Source organism: Marmota monax, unplaced genomic scaffold, assembly GCF_021218885.2.
Source record: "Marmota monax isolate L192 unplaced genomic scaffold, Marmota_monax_Labrador192_F-V1.1 WCK01_AAM20220418_F8-fsc00029, whole genome shotgun sequence".
Lineage (NCBI taxonomy): Eukaryota > Metazoa > Chordata > Mammalia > Rodentia > Sciuridae > Marmota > Marmota monax.
This window is the reverse complement of record NW_026693024.1, coordinates 6,294,870-6,312,641: the sequence shown is the minus strand read 5'-3', so window position 1 is coordinate 6,312,641 and position 17,772 is coordinate 6,294,870. Positions and strand designations below refer to the sequence as shown.

Sequence of the window (17,772 nt, the reverse complement as noted above, 5' to 3'; positions counted from 1 at the left end):
GCATGTGAGCACAAGAACTGCAGGATCCTGTTACTAACCATAGAGCTTTGACAGAATGTTCAGGACCTTGAGGATGAAATGATAATTTCCCCATTCATTCATGGCGAGACATAAAATGACCACATCATAAACAAAATAATGCACTAGACATTTTATAGTTAATGCATAAAAAATTAGTAATTTTAGAAGATATAAGCCCTACTTTAAGGCACTTAATGTTTATAATCCAATTGGAAGAATAACAAATAGGAAAAAACTTCAATGATAAAAGTCAAAACAAACTAATTAATCATACTACTTTTTCCATTGAACATAGGTATGACCTCAAAATCCTTGTAGACATAAGCATTCCATTCAGCAATCAAAACACTATCCTTACCATTTAAGGTTAGGTGAGGTACTCTCCTGAACAGTGGTGAGGTACTTCCAATGCCCTCCCCTGCTGGTCCTACCAAACTCCTCTGACTTCCGCCTCTACTTCTAAATCATTAGGTACCCCCCACCAAAGTAAGGAGGCACTAAGAACCTAGTCACAATGTCTACGTCATTTCATAGTTGTTGACTTTCAAAAGTACAAATCCCAGGGAAACAGGAAACATAGAACTTGTTTTATCCCATGTCTAGCACACCACTCAACTAAACAGAATTGGGTAACTATGATATTGATATTTGACACCTAGTATACTGTCATTAGTAAGCCCAATGCATGGTGCCACAGAGGTTTAGTTCTAAACACACACAATTCCTCCTCTTCTGCTGTGATCGGCTTCAGCACTAACCCTGGCTGGCCATCTGGGAAACAAATGCCTTTGTGATGCTCTTGTAAACTGGCTCCACTCTTCTGGAAAGAATCTGGCAATACGTTTTAGAAGCCATAAAAATGTTTATACCCTTGACCCATTAATGCCACGCCTGGGACTCTAACACAGGAAACATTTTAGAACTCAAAATATAGAAATACTATATATATAAAGATATAACTCACAATAGTATTAACAATTTAAAAATGTTGGAAGCAACATACTAGTCAATAATGAGTTAAATAATTAATGGTGTAGCATCACAACAGAATATTATGCAATCATTAAGATGGTAACTATGGAGATTATGCAGCGATAGGGAAAATATACAAAACAATTGATACAACTATGAAAAATCATTGGAAGAAATTTTTAAAACGGATAACGATTGTTTTTAGATAGTGAATGTAAGTTCCTATTTCTAAGCTTCTTGTAATACTGTTTTGATGCTTTTTTAATTAAAAAATAATCTTCTATGATTAATGTGTACCTCTGATATCAAGAATAAAGAGCCCAGGAACCACCTTACCTAGAGAGCGAAAATGACCATCAGCATTCCACCAAAACACAGGGCATGGGGGGCTGTAACACACAGAGCAGTTTCAGGGAACGCCACCTGGAGGTGTTGCGTGCCTGTCAATGATTGCCAAAAAATGAGCAGTGTCCATCTGCTCACCCCAGTCAATTCCTTTGTTATGAGCATCCCAAGGCAGAGATTTCCCCAGGTGCACCTCACGTGCTGTCAGCTTAACTATCCATTTAAAAAATTTATGTGGGGTCACACAGGGCTACACAATCATTTGGTTAAAGAAACGGGTCCAGATTTTCACATTGAGAGCAATGAGGAATGTCTACAGTTAGGAAAGCAGAAACTGCAATTTCCTTCCAGTGAAGCAGAGGCGTTGTCACATGATGCGAATGTGTAAAACAAGAGTCACGGCAGTGCCGTACTGGCCTCTCCTAGGCTGACACAGGGTAGAACACCTGGCAGGTAAGGACATGTCTTCAATCCTAATAAACATTACCCATCAGATGGATACAGACTTCACCATGGGGCTGCTAATCCCCACATAGAGATTCAGCCCTGTGCCCACCCCCAGGGACCAGCCCCACCCAGGGAGACCTTAAGAGCTCCAGTCCAGCCTTGGGCACTGCTCATGCATTCTCACCCTCATCCCTGTGCACCTCTGTACCCAGCGTCCATGACAAGACCTTAGTCAGGGACACTGGGGTACAGAGGTGCACAGGGATGAGGGTGAGAATATCTGTATTTTAACATCTCTGTGTGTGAGACCAGAGAAGAAGCAAAGCAAAAAGGTTCAGATGCATGTTTTGAAGTCACAGAGAACTGACTTAAAATTCAAGTTATGTTACTCTGCTCTGCAGCCATAGGAAAATTACCTAAACTCGCTAAACCTCTGTTTCCTCCTCTGCAAAATTTGTACCTATGCCAAAGTATCATTACAGGGTTTAAATGAAATAAATGTAAACCCTTATTAATGCTGAGTAAAAGTTTGCTATTCTGTGTCCTCTCTTCCTTAGTAGCTGGCATCTCGGGTGTCCTCTTCCTCCACCACCCCATCTCTCGAACATGAATAGCACTGTCCACTCTGTCACGAAGCTCCCCTCATCCTTACCACAGACATAAACTCAGCTTGCACTCAGGAAGCACTCCACTGTCCGAACCAAGGCATTCTTGTTTCTGAACTGTGATGAGGCTCCACTTGCCCACCAAACTGAGGATACACACAGCAAGCATTTCAAAGCCTGGATACCAGGGCCATACTGCTGGGCTCAGGGCCCTGTTCCTTCACTCACTGTTCATGTGACTTAGGACAAACGGTTTAATCTCTGTGCCTCAGCTCCACATTTGTACTAGAGATACTAACAATGTCTTCCTCCCGAGAATGGCTCAGGAGTAAGTGTGTTGGTGAAGCTCTGAAAACTGTGCTCACACAAAGCACACTGGCTATTTTTTTTTTTTTTTTTTTGACTCCAACTCCATACATGAGTATTTAGACCAGAGGAACTTGGAAGGCCTATGCCCGCCCACATCACAAGATAACCAAACAGCTTTGGTATTATCATGAAGGTGACACAGGCTCTCTAGAGCAGAGGCTTGTGATCCTCTAAGCAGTCCCCAGACCAGCATCAACAATATCTGGAGGCTGATTAGAAATGCAGAGTCTCATCCCTGTCCAGCCACAGCACAAAAGTCTCCACCTTAACACTCTGCGGACACAGTAACCTGGGGTTCCTGTTGAACAACAGAGGTCTGGGGTGGGGCCTGCGGCTCCCAGACCACACTTGGAGGAGCCAAGCAGAGAGTTCCAAAGAGGAAGTGTGCCAAATGTGATAGGACTGTCAACTGGAGTCTGTAAATGACAAGAAGGGTAGATGGGGCATGACTGATAACCATGGAAAAATGCATAGCTAGGAAAATAAACGGCAGGCAGTATAAGGAGCTCCTTGGTAAACTCTCCAAAGTGGGGATGTGCCGTATTGAGCTTTGTTTTCTCAGTTGAATGCTTAACACGAAGGAAATGTTCACTGAGATCATCTGACACCAACTTTTATTTTTGTGGGGTTCACCAATTTAACCCCAATTTGAAGAAACTGGAATAACTTTTTTGTTTTAAAAGATCAAAATTATTTCCTATTTGTTGCCCCTTCCGCCTTACCCTAGCATAGGTTGAGCATCCCTAAATCTGAAAACCCAAAACTTTTCAAAGTCTAAAAATTTTCAAGTGTCAATATGACTGCCCAGGTGGAAAGTTCCACACCTGACCTCATGTAACAGGTGGCAGACTAAAAGTGCACTAAAATTGTTGTATAAAATTACCTTCAGCTTATGTGTACACAAAACATAAATTAATCTCATGTTTAGACTTGGGTCCCATCCCCAAGATCTCTCATTATGCATAGGTAAATATTCTAAAATCTGGGGGGGAAAAAATCAGAAACCTAAAACATCACAGGTCCCAAACATTTCAAATAAAGGACACTCAACCTGCATAACATGTGACACTATAATTCCTACATGAAGATGATACAAACTATTCTGAATTTTTTCCCTTAGAAATGACGCTGTTTTTTATGGGCAGTGGTACATCTGTAATCCCAGCAGTCAGGAAGCTGAGGCAGGAGGATACCAACTTCAAAGCCAGCCTCAGCAACTTAAAAAGTGCCTGTCTCAAAAAATAAAAAGGGCTGGAGATGGGGCTCAGTGGTTAAGCAACCCTGGGTTCAATCCCTGGTACCAAAAAAAAAATAAAATAAAATAAAGAAATGATGCTGGCTTTGAGACAGGCATGGTGGTATACAATGATAACCCCAATCCCAGCAACTCAGGAGGCTGAGGCAGGAGGATCCCAAATTCTAGTCCAGCCTTAGTAACTTAGTAAGACCATATCTCAAAATATAAAATAAAAGGAACTGAGAATGTAGTTCAGTGGCAAAGTACCCCTGGGTTAAATTCTCATTATCAAAAAAAAAAATATGTGTGTGTGTGTGCGTGTGTGTCCACACACACACACACGCACACATACATACATACACACAGATAAATACATACACACACACACACACAAACATACATACATACATACATTTGCAAGGCCCTGGGTTCAAATCCAGTGCATTCACACATAAATGAGTGATTCTGACTTTGAAAGACTCAGGAGGCAGGATGGGGTGGGGACCAAGGACTAGTAGAACATCTTCAAAAAAACAATGGGCTGGGTTTTTAGAGAGAACTTGCTGCTACCTTGCTACCATTTTCCTTTCAAATTCCTAAAATATTAAAACCTAAATTAAGAAATCAGAAAAAAGGGCCTCATTTCTATAATCTTCAAGCTTTTCTCAGTGACATACATAACTAACCACCCCCTGGAGGTCAAGAACCTGGGAATAAATACAGAGAAGGAGGTAGGGGAAATAAATGAGCAAAGATTAGAAAACTCATGCCAACTGATCCAAGAACCCCTTGAAGTTTTCCCCAGGGAGCAGAGTCTTCATTTTCTGAGACTTCAAAATGACCAGATGCCCCTGCCTGTTATCTAAGCAATCTGTCTCTCTCATTCAACAGTGCCCCCTACCCAACCCCCCACCTGCACACACACCTGTCACCTCAGTAATTAACTAAGAGAAGAAATCTGCACAAGGATAAGAGGAGAGTTATCTTCCCAGTGCCCACAACTATTAGAAATCATCTAAATGGGAATGTCATGCCCAAGCCAGTGTGCTTCTCTTTGAAAAGAGTAAGGAGGATCAGCAGCAAATGTCCCTTCTAAGACTTCCTTATAAATCAGAGACAGAATTTCGATCATGTCACTCTGAATCAGCAGCCAAATGTGCCTAAAAATATATATAACACTTAGAGTTGCTTATAATACATGTACTTGTACATGCATACATAAGCACACACACATAAAGTCCAATCCCCCTCCATATCTGTGGGTGTTCCATCCATGGATTCAACAAACTATGAGTCAAAAGTACTTAGGGAAAAAAGTTACATCTGCACTAAACATGTAAAGACTTATTTATCTTGTCATTATTCCCTAAACAATACAGTGTAACAGCTATTTACCCAGCATTTACATTGAGCTAATTATTATAAGTCACATAGAACTGATTTAAAGGATGCAACAGGATGTGCGTAGGTTATAAACAACTACTACATCACTTTACATAAGGAACTTCACCATCTGTGGATTTGGTATTTGCAGTGGTCCAGGAACCAACTTCCAAACACATGGTAAGGGATGACTATGACTCTCTCTCACTCTCACTCTCTCTCTCTCTCTCTCTCTCTCTCTCTCTCTCTCTGCCCTAGCTATATCAAAAATGATTTTAGAGTGGGTAGAGTCCTAGTCCTCAGATACTAAAGTAACCCAGTCATTTTCTACAACTCAGGGAGGTCTCTAACACATACAGAACATACATATGTACATCTTCCCTCCTCCAACTACTGACAGGGCTCTCATATACAAACTGAGAACAAAATAATGACTTTTTTAAAAATGTCACAGCAAATCACTCATTATTAAAACAAAATCAAAGCGAGGAGAATAATTGTTTCTACCAAGCTCTAAATCTCATCTCCAAACTCTGATATACTATCAAGCAAATAACCTTAAAGCACAGTCCAACATACCAGGGACCTTAGGGAAAGCAGCATAATGCCAGATACATCACATTCCCAGGGCCCTAACAGTTTGTTTAGACAAAGCATTCCTCCACACTGAAGAACCCTCAGATTCAGGTAGGTAAAAGAAATGAGATATGTAGAAAGGACACAAAAGACAAGGAAACTAACTTTCACTTAAAAGCCTTATGATCAAATGCCTTCACCCCAAAAGCCAATATTTCTCCCAGGCCTGTCACTCCCAAATTCCTGGGAAATCTGTAAATCTTAGAGTTACTATCCATTTACTCACTTATAAAAAATACCTTTGCACTTAGCCTATGTAACAAAGTAAAGAGGGAGATGATATTTTAAGAAACATATGACCTAGGGTACGATCCAACATTATCTACTGATCAGATAATGGGAACTACACCATTCTTTAAAGATTCTAACACTGACCAGACAACCATAAATGGCCTTCAGATAACCAGACTGATATCATCCTCACATACCTTCTCATGCCCACCCCTCATCAAGTTTCCTTTAAAACAAAGAGTGTGAGAACCCCAAAAGCATCTCATTGTCAAATGGCCCACATTCTCCCCTGAATGTGTCTCTGCTGTCCTAAATACATCTTTGGGCCTCTAAAATGATGTATCTTTTAGTTCAGTTCTGCAACATATGTCAAGCACTCCACTCAATCTGAGTTGAGGCCCCTCTTTCTAGGAATATCTTGACTTTCTCCTGTGATAAGACTGACTATGTGGTTCACTCAAACATGCACCAAGATTTTCTAAATTATGATATGGCCAATTGTTCACATTACAGGAAAGTAGAAAGCACTATACCTATTTTCACCAGAGGAGGTAAGGTTTATGTGAGCAGCCTTCAGGAACTATCAGAACTATCACCACAAATGTCATCAAAGTCTTCAGATTACAAAATGAAACTACTGTCAAAATCCAGAAAGTGATCTAGAGCTTCCATGGAAATCTAGGAGAACGAATTATTGTCCTTCTTCTATATACCTGAATGAAAGTAACTAGGTCTATCTTCCACAGCAGCAAGCACTAAAGTGTTTAAATACAAAGACACACTCCAGGAAGACAGGAAAATAACTTTCCACTACAAATAAAAAAAGAGGAGGGGGAGGAGGAGGAAAAAGTGGTGGAGAAGGTGGAGAAGAAGTTCCCTTCTAATGTGAGGAACTCATTCTAACAATATCAGCTACCAAGGCTACTCAGAACACAATATTTTCGCATGTTTGTCACGGTAAAACTCTTACAACCTAAAATAAGGTATTAAAGCAAAATGGTCCTACATCAAGCTATATACCAGAATCATCTCAGAATCTTCAAAAACTTCAGCAGTGGCACATACATCAGATCAATCATACCTGAGATGGAACTCTGGCATTTTTTTTTCCTTCCCCCCTCCAGGGCTGGGGATTGAACCCAGGGCCTTATGCATGCTGGACAAATGTTCTACCAATGAGCTACATAATGCCAATGAGTCAGTTGGCATTATCATTTTTAAAAGTCCCTTCCCAGATAGACTGTAATGTGTCATCATAGTTGGGAACCACAGAATTAAAGATTATTTTGAAGGTATCTTCCAGATCAGAGAATTTGTCTTAGCATGACTATAGGCCCTTGGCATGCTAGGACAAGAGGTCTTTGTCTTCCCTCAACCCTGGGAGAGATGTTGAGAACCAAGCACACCCAGGCTCCCCAGCTCAATGATGAGGCAGGGTCCAGGAGGCCTTCCATCTCTATTTTCGGAAGCACCTCCTTGACAGCAATGTGAGAGGCATTAGAGACAGGCTGTGACATGAACTGGCACTGGCCTCGCTGAGCCAACATCCCCTAGGGATGGCGCTCCTTTCAGAATAGCCCTCTATGCTGCTTTCAGGGAGAACAAACAATCTATTAAAACATTAAGTAGAGCAATGCGTAAGTTTCAGAGTGTTGCTCCTTTATTAATAAAAGCTGGAAAATTCACTTTATCTACATAAAAACAAGTCCTCAATGTTTACCACTGCTACCACCAGACTTCCCCAACTTAAATCCAGTTTTAGGTACTTTCCCCTTGGTTTTATTTAAAAGCAAACTTCTGACAGGGATGGATAGAGCAGAGCTGTATTTTAAAACTCCACTGGAATCAATACTTATTCTAATATTTTAAGCCAAGAAAACATCACCCAAGAAAGATAAAAAGAAAATCAAACATGTTGCAGACATTTTTTTAAGATGATATTATATATAATAAGATTTTAAAGCATGAATTTGGAAAAGCAGAGAAAGGCTATATAGAGACATTTAAAGATTAATACTTTTTAAAAGGACTTTCATTAAAAAAAATGACTTTTTGGTTAATTTTAAAAATGCTTCCCAACATGAACTCTGAAAGCAGGCTTTGAATCCAGGCTTGGACACTATCAGACAGAAGGCCCTTAACCAAGTCCCTTACCCTCTTTGGGCTTCATCTTACCTGTATGTCACAGGAATTAAGTTTCAGGAGTTGAGCTGATGAGTTCAAACTGCAAACTGGACATGTGACCTCCATTAACCTCTGTGCAGCTCACTTCCTTTCCCTCTGTGCCTCCCTCCTGCCTCTGTAACATTAAAAGGTGAACACTACCCACCTCTTGCGTAGAGAAACTGGAACTCTGTGCACCGCTGGTGAGAAAGCAAAATGATGAAGCAGCTGTAGAAAACAGTACCCAGGTCCCTAAAAAATAAAATTTAAAAAAATTAAATATAAAATTACCATATGATCCAGCAGTTCCACATCTGGATATATATATATATATATATATATATATATATAAAGACTGAAAACAAGGACTACAATAGGTAACGGCACACCCTTGTTCACTGAAGCATTATCCACAGTAGCCAAAAGGTGGAAGCAACCCAAGAGTCCACAGAGACACGAATACACAAAATGTAGTCTCTACATGCAGTGGAATATTTTTCAGTTGAAGAAAACTTCAACACAGGCTGCAACAATGGATGAACTTAGAGCACACTATGTCAAGTGAAATAAACCAGTCACAGAAAGACAAATACTGTATGATTCCACTCACAAAAGCACTTAAGAGTTGTTAAATTCATAAAGATAGAAAGCAGAATGGTGGTTGCCAGGGTTTGAAGGTAGGGAGAAACAAACAAGAGTCAGGGTTTAATGGGTACAGAGTTTTGGTTTGAAAAACCCCATTCTACGGGCTGGGGTGGTGGCTCAGTGGTAGAGTGCTCGCCCAGCATGCATGAGGTACTGGGTTCGATCCCCAGCACCACATAAAAACAAACTAATGTATCCACCTAAAACTAAAGATACATAAATAAATAAATATTTTTTAAAAAAGAAAAAAACCCATTCTCGTGGTGACAGTTGCACCACAATGGGATACATTTACTATATACTTACAAACGGTAAGAATTTTTATGTCATGTATATTTTACCAAAATAAAAACACAAAAATGCATTATTTATTCATTTATTCAGATAATGGAGATTGAACCCAGAGGCACTTAACCACTGAATACATCTCCAGTCCTTTTATTTTGAGACAGCATCTAAGTTACTAAGGGTTTTGCTAAATTGCTAAGGCTGGCCACAAATTTGCAATCCTCTTGCCTCAGCCTTCCAGAGTTGCTGGGATTACAGGTACTACCATACCTAGCCAAAACACTAAAATTTACATTCATGAAAAAATAAGAAAGAATAGTACTTAACTCCACATCTGGATATATATATATGTATTTTAAAACTCCACTGGAATCAATACTTATTTTATATATATATATATATATAAACTTAGAGTCATAAGTATTAGATATATATAATCCTTAGAGTCATAAGGATTAACCACCCATAAACTGTGCAGTACATAGCATATGCCTAGCACATGAAAGTCTTTCATAAATATCAGCTCATGTCTTGCTTTCCTGCCTCTGTGGTTCACTACATTCCACACTGCAGTGTCTTCACCTCTTCGAGGGAGCTCTATGCCTTCTACAAAGAGATTCTCCACACCTGGGCTTCTTTATAGCAGAAATTCTCCTTCATTGCAACAAAACATCCACTCACATCAGATGAAGAAGCCATTTACTTTCTCAGCTGAATCTTCACACATTACATAAAGCTGAGATGACCACATGAAAACCAACTGGGTTCACTGTATTTCCTAAATGTTTGCTATTAGTCAAAAAACAAAAAATTCGTAGGTTAAAGCTATCATATAGATGTGAGAGGAGAAAACAAAGTCTTGCTATTCATTAATCCTGTTTCACTTTTTATCACAAGCAAGACCATTTTACCACTCTTGACCTTTCTCAAAAATTTTTTGTCCCTTCCTCCCCTTCTACACACTTGTCCTGGCTTCTTCCTTGCCCTTTCTACCTCCTCCTAAGTCAGGGATCCCAAATTCAAATGCCTAATCACAAATTTAATCACCCAGCCACATAGAAGAACTAAATATAAATGTAAAAATAAGACGTGGCTAAACTGAACTACTTAGAGTCTTACAGTATCTAAGTAAAAATAAAAAAACATACCTCATCTAGGGCCTGTGCATTATATTTATAAATGTACAAAAAAATTACTCTAGACACTAGGTGATAAAATACACAAGTCATTCCTTTGCACACACACGTGTGTCATTTAAACTTTTTTTTAATGATCCAAGAAGTTTCTTACACTAATGAGATTCATTTCCTTGTAGTACTTCTCACCTGTGGCAAACCTGCCACCTCTAATTTGTTTTAAAAGGAATTTTAATCACCTAATCAATCAAACTCCTGACCTTCAGCCTTCCTAGACACCTCACTGTGGTCAAAATTGGCACTAAAAATTCATGTTGTAGCTGCTCTGTTGTCCGCAAGCTCCAAAATGCCAATGATGTGGATATAATTTGAACAAACCCTCTAAGAGACTGAAAAACTGGTAAATGAAGTCTCTAATTTTTCTTCTACCAAGATTCTTTAAATAAATGTGAATATTATTAAGTAATAATTTTTTATCCATTGGGGTTTAAAGACTTATAAATAATCTAAGTTTTTACATTGTCCATGCAGTCTTTTTATCACAAAAATCACATGGCCCAGTTTAGGGCTTCAGTAGTTCTCATTCTCTATGCACATATACAGAATGGCTGAGTGACATTCCTTCCAACCCCACCTCCTCCCTTCTAGCACACACAGTCCTAGCTACATAGGCTTCCCTTTCTCCAGCTTCATCCCTCACCCAGGGAAGAGGAAGTATTCTTCTTGCTGAGGCCAAAGCCTCAAGGCTCAGTCACTAGGGCACAGAAACATGCCCAAATTTCTCCCACTGAAGTAAAAAGCACTCCCTCTCTTACCAGCCCCATCCAGTCACAGCCCCATTTCCTGGCCTCCTGTCTCTTTCCCAGGAACACTGAGACTTAAACATCACACACCTCTTGTCTTCACTTTCTCATCCATCTGCGGCTTAACCCAGTGAATGCTAGGGCCTATTCCACTCCCCATGGGAGCCATTTCCAAGTTTTGCCAATGACCTATTAGGACAATCAACAGCCTCTTTTCAGAGCTTATGTTATTTGAACTCTCTGCAGCATTTGATGCTATTGGTTATACCCTCTTCAAAACTGCCTTCCCTCAGTTTTTAAGGCCTCTCTTCCTGCCATCCTTGCACCTCTCTGAACATTCTTAATTTCCATCAAGAATTCATGTCTTCCCAACATCACCACCAGTCAGTGAGCTCACAGTTCCATCATTGGCTCTGTTACTACATACCCTGTTCTGGTTCCATCTACCTTTAAATATAATCAGCATTAACTGCCAGTCATATACAAAGAAAGTTCCCTCAATTCCAGTCTCTCTCAGGCGATCCGGCCTATACATGCCCCTGACTGGGCAGGACTTCACAACTTGGGTATCCTTGGGCATCTTACACCCAATGCATCCAAAATCTGCTACCATCTCATGCATTTACATAGATGAAGGCTTCGAACCACTACCTGATTACCCACCCTCCCAAAAAGTGGGAGGCATCTTCTAGTCTTCCTTCTCCTTTATTCCTCAGATCCAGACAGTTGCCAGGCCTTATTGCTTCTAATTCCACATCTCTCTGGAATTTGCCTATCTTTCTGTCTCCTCCAATGCCACTAGCTCAGATCTTCACCGTAGATCACACATACAGTTCTCCAATGAAAATCAATATGTGTGCCTCTGATCAGCAATCCAGGTTGCTGATAAAATGATCAAGCCTTAGCTGGGCATGGTTGTTAGAACAAAAAGACAGGCTGGATGCAAACTTCACAGATCATTTCAGCCTTTATTCAGGAACAGGACTATACCTACAGGAATGTACCCACTTTCCTGGTGGAAAATGAGCCACTGAACAAAGGAAGGCACTGAGCTTATGTAGGTTATACTGAGAGGTGACTTAATTAATGAGGATGTCAGCTTGGGCAGAAATTTGGGGTCTGTTTTACTGGGTGAAATAGGAGGGAGTCTAGGGTCAGCAGTCAGTCACTGGGATTTATCTTACTAGACTTGATGGAAAGCCTGGGGTCAGTGGTTGGTATCTGAAAAGGACTTGTTTAGGGAAGGATTAATGCTTTGGCCTCTTCCCAGAGACTGTCTTTCTAGATTTGATGGACACCTCCTCCCCAGGGTTTGTTTTATCACCAGGAAAAAATGTATTGAGAAAGGATCAACGCTCTCAATATATGGCTTTCCTTCTCACTCCCCTTTTCCCAGGTCTCACTATTGGGGGGGGGGGTTGTCATTTTCCATAACTAATAATGGTGGCAATCATATGGTGGTGTGGTAATGGCCTGCTGAGAGCCATAGCTGAGTCCGAATGACGCATGGCATTTTTGCCAGTACGGAGTGGTTGAGAGGTGACACCAGCAGGCCGTTGGGATGATGATGGTTTTGTTGAGCTGTGTATGTTAGACCCCTGCTGTCCACCTCGGCCTGCTACTTTGGAGTTCTAGCGGGGATTCCCAGAGAGTTCCCATAGGTTGGGGAAGTGCCAGGGGAGGGATTTCCGGTCTCCGCGTGGCATTCGGTAGAGTTCCCGGGGAGCGTGTGTGCAATGTGCTGGTGGAGTTCAGAAATAAAGTTTGTTCCTGCTTCAGTGGCTCAATTTGTGCCCAGCCAGACTGCGGCAATGGCCTGTAATCCCAGTGGCCCAGGAGACTGAGGCAGGAAGGCTTGGGGTGTGATTCAGTAGTCCCTAGATTCAAACACTGGTGCAAAAAAAAAAGAAATTATCTAAGTCTTATAAGGTCACTTTTCTGCTTAATACTCTCAGAAAAATCTAAATTCTTTACCTTCATTCCTGAATATCTAAAAAAGCTCATGTCTTTTTAGTCACCTCTCACCAAATATCAGCCATACAGACACACATGCAAATACAACTTCCTCAGCCAAGGAAAGCCCTCCCACCCTTTTTGCCCAGTTAACTACTGCTCATCCTGACAACTACCATGAGAAAACCTTTGATGTTCCCAAGTCAGGAAACTGCCTCACAGCACATACATATCTGCCTATCTAGCAGTGATCCTCCACGTAACAGATTTTGTTGTAGTTGTTGATATATTAATCTCTCCCATGAGATGACGAACTTGTTGAATGGAGGAAATATGTCATCAGACTTCATATATGAAAAAGTAGCACATATTTGTGAAATTAATAAATGAATATTCATAAGGAAACCTTATTATACAAACTTATTGAATACCTAGAATTCATGGGGAGGGGGGAGTAGTTAAATCTCTAACTCATTAGCAGTACTAGTAGGAATAATTGGTTATTTTTCAAAAGACAGATCTTAAGCTTCTTTTTCCTAGAAATTATAATTCAATGGAGATTTTCTTTTACTCTCAAATTGAGTATTTTAGGGATTTATTTGGGTCACCCAGCCTCTCAGGCCTCTTCATGTGCCTCCTGCCCAACCCTCTGGCACTCAACCTTCAGAGCATGGCTTGAAGCAGTACTGAATTTTGAAACAAAGAATAGAAAAACTCATTCAAAAGTTGTATTCTATTAAAATCTTATCAAATTAAAGAACTAAGAATGAAAGTGAAGATTCCTAGGCCGGATAAAACCAAGTTTCCTACATTAGACCATAATAGCAAGAATGAACTAATCAAAATAAATAGGCACAGGGGCAGGTGACGTCTAGCAAAGCCTTTTCCGAAGGGTGAATACACATCACACCATATGAATCATGCCTATTTCGGACAGTGAAAAGAATATGAAATGGTTATTTATATATGGTACGTGGGTTTACTTGGGGTCTTTTTTTGAGATACTGAGAAAAAACCTCAAACATGCTAGGTAATTACTCTGCATCTGAGCTACACCCCCCAGGCCTGGAACATGCTTCTAACAACATATCTGCAAAGAAATTTTGCATGTAAGAAGAGCACAGGGCTGGGGCTGGGGCTCAGCGGTGGCGCCTTGCCTAGGATGTGTGAGGCACTGGGTTCAATTCTCAGCACCACATAAATATTTTTAAGAAAAAGGTCTATCAACAATTAAAAAATAAAAATAAATTTAAAAAAAGAAGCACAACAACACAGCCTCCATTCTGCAACTGTTTAAACCCACACCCAGAGAGATAAAAAGGGGGACTTGCTAAGGTTGATCTTGATTATCTTAACCAATCACAAGGCATCAAAACAGGCATGTCAACCTTGAGTTTCTGTATTTCAAATAGAAAAACTGAGCCACATTCACCATGAGCACATTCTACATGAAACACTCTTATGTTACTTTTTCCCTTTATTTATTTATTTTTATGTGATGCTGAGGATCGAACCCAGTGCCTCACATGTGCTAGGAGAGCGCTCTACTACTGAGCCACACCCCAGACCTAAAACTCTTTAAGTTATTTTGTCTAGGCTGTCTTAAACTTTAAAAATTTAAAAATAAATATATTATGTATCTTAAATTGTCAAAAAATAGACATGTGAATTACTTTGATGATCTTTTGTCCCATTGAATTTGCAATTCCAGTGTTAAAAAGGCGATGAGTAAGGAATCATGAGTTAGGTGCACAGAACCTGGCAGTTTTGTGCAGAATGTGAGAGAAACCTTTGCATGAGAAAACATAAGCCTGTAAGTATTACTAATCCCTCCCCAACACATCTAGTCATCTGCCATGAGCCAGCAGAAAGCAGGTATGGAGGTTAAAAAATATCAGGCCCTAAGACTTCTCTTTTTCTCCATTTTTTAAATTCTTTTTTGATATACATTAGAATGTATTTTGACATCTCATATATGTAGTATAACTTATTCTAATTAACATCATATTCTTGTGGTTGTACATGATGTGGGCCCTAAGACCTCTGTTGAAGGTTCCAGACTCCTAAGTATAAAAAAAGAAAAATTTTGGCTTAAATTTGGAAGTTGATTCATATTATACATTAAAAGTGCCATTAAGGTATTTGATCAACATTTCTTACATTTTTTAGGATGGTAGTTATTGCTGTTAAATTGAATCAACCATCATAATTCTTCCATTCCAAGGGCATATCAATTCCGAAGAAAATGTAGCACATAGGAGAAACATACTCCTTACAATATTAATGTCAAGAGTTAAACATCTTAAAAGTTCAACCTAGAATAAATGAGTTGATGCTTTTGCTTAATACATGGGATTTAAGAAAATAATTTTCATGTGTCAGGCATGTCTTTTCAGGCTATTATGGGGAAGCTGTCGAAATTTGTTCTTATAAATAAAATACCTATTGCCATTCACACCATTCATAAAAGCTACTTACTATAATGTAGGGAAAATACAAAATTATTATATAAGGGTAACACATAAATTAAAGTGTACAACTTTAAATATGTCAAAATGAACCCCAAGATTATGTAAAATTATACTGAACTAAGAAAAACATTTTAAAAGTATACAACTTTTAAAACATTAAACAGTTTGTTACTCTAGAAGAGAACATGCAAAGGCTCATTTACATCTATAAAAGCAGTACCTTGAATTAATCTGGAACTCTTGTTATTAGCTTAAAGAACTGTGCATGTGTGTGGGGTGGGTGTGTGTGTGTGTGTGTGTATGCATGCACATGCACACATCTCACAACTGCCCTAAAATTACCACCACTTTGTTTTGAGGTGCTGGGGATCAAACCAGTACATGCTAGGCAAGTACTCTACCGTGGAGCCAAATACCTAAATCCCAACTTTTTTCCCAATGATGGAAATGGAACCCAGGGCCTTATGCATGGCACACAAGCACTGTACCACTGAGCTGCATCCCCTGTCCCAGCATCATTTTGATGATGGAATTAAAAAAGACTCCATAACTATATTGCCTAAAATCAGAGTGTGAAATAATGACAGACTACCCTGTAATTGATTTCTCCCACCTATGTATTAAAAAGTCAAGGGAGGGCAAGGATTGTAGCTCAGTGGCATAGCACTTGCCTACAATATGTGAGGCACTGGGTTTGATCCTCAGCACCACATAAAAATAAACTAATAAAATAAAGGCATATCGTCCATCTACAACTACAAAAAAATTTTTTTTTAAGTCAATGGAGAAGGATTTTTTCTTTATCTTTTAAGAGTATGTTCTTTAGTAAGGTACAGTGGCACACACACTGTGATCCCAGAGAATCTAGAGGCTAAAGCAGGAGGATCCCAAGTTCAAAGCCAGCCTCAGCAAAAGTGAGGCACTAAGCAACTCAGTGAGACCACATCTCTAAAAAAATATAAAATAGAGCTGGGAAGGGGCTCAGTGGTTCAGTGCCTGAGTTTAATCCCTGATACCCTTAAAAATGAAAAAGTCATTGGAGCAGGATATTTCCTTATCCCTAAAGAGTACATTCTTTAGTCAGGTGCAATGGCACACACACACTGTGGACCTAGAGAATCAGGAGGCCAAAGAAACAAGATGGCAAGTTTGAGGCCATGCTTGGTGACTTACAGGCCCTGTCCGAAAATAAAATAAAAAAAGGATGAGAATGTGGCTCATGGGTTCAGAGTACTCCTATGTTTAATCCCAGTTCCAAAAAATAAAAATAAAAAAGTTTGTTTTTTAATTCTGTGAAGAAGACTGCAAGCTCCCTAAGAGGAGGGACTTGTGTCTGCGCCAAACCTCACCTCCTACTATCACCAGCACCTAGAACAGTGCCTGCCACAGCATTTTTTAAAATATTTGTTTAGTTGTCAATGCACCTTTATTTTATTATTGATATGTGATGCTGAGATCAAACCCAGTGCCTCACACAGGATAGGCAAGCACTCTACCACTGAGCTAGAAACCCCATCTGATAGCACATGTTTTTGTTAAGAAAATTTGGGAGAATGCAGCCACATATATTCAAAACCACAGGTCATGGCTATGTCCTAGAACACTTGTCATCAAATGCCACAGTATTAGGAAACATTTGGTGAGAAGATTAAGAGTATAAAGGGGAAGATAACCCTGACCTCACAAAAAGACATCAAAAGCTGCTGCTCCAAATTATTAACTGGAAATATCAAAAACAACGACAGCAAAAACTCAGGACAGATGGTTGGACAAGATACAGCAGACAAGCACTTGGCTCAGCACAGATGGAAAACAAGACCTAGAGAAGAAAATCTTGTTACCCAGTCATAACTGTGACATCACTAATGAGTGATGGGAAAGAACTTCTTGGAAGCAGTGATCTCCTGAGAGATGAAAGGAATGCTCTGAGACCAGGCAGGGTGGGAATCAGAAAGAAGACAAAAACGAAAATGAGAGAAAGAAGATGTTATAGGAGAAGCTGTCAGACATCTACACTTGGTAAGCTGGAAATTCTAATGAGTAGAGGGCTCTGTGGCCTCTTGTCAG

The 17,772-nt window shown here is 39.8% G+C and overlaps 1 protein-coding gene across 22 annotated transcripts in view; it reads right to left on the bottom strand.

The window, feature by feature from the left end:
• Fars2 (phenylalanyl-tRNA synthetase 2, mitochondrial) overlaps nucleotides 1-17,772 on the bottom strand; it is a 512,601-nt gene that overhangs the window by 461,687 nt on the left and 33,142 nt on the right. For 17 of the 22 annotated variants that reach the window (XM_058582373.1, XM_058582375.1, XM_058582365.1 and 14 more), the window contains one exon: nucleotides 8,576-8,661. The exons of 2 other annotated variants lie outside the window; for them this stretch is intronic. The gene's annotated coding sequence lies outside the window, so the exon portion shown is untranslated. Of the gene's footprint in view, nucleotides 1-8,421; nucleotides 8,441-8,575; nucleotides 8,662-17,546; nucleotides 17,631-17,772 lie in introns of those variants that run through there. 3 more of the 22 variants (XM_058582377.1, XM_058582368.1, XM_058582376.1) reach the window with 2 other exon arrangements.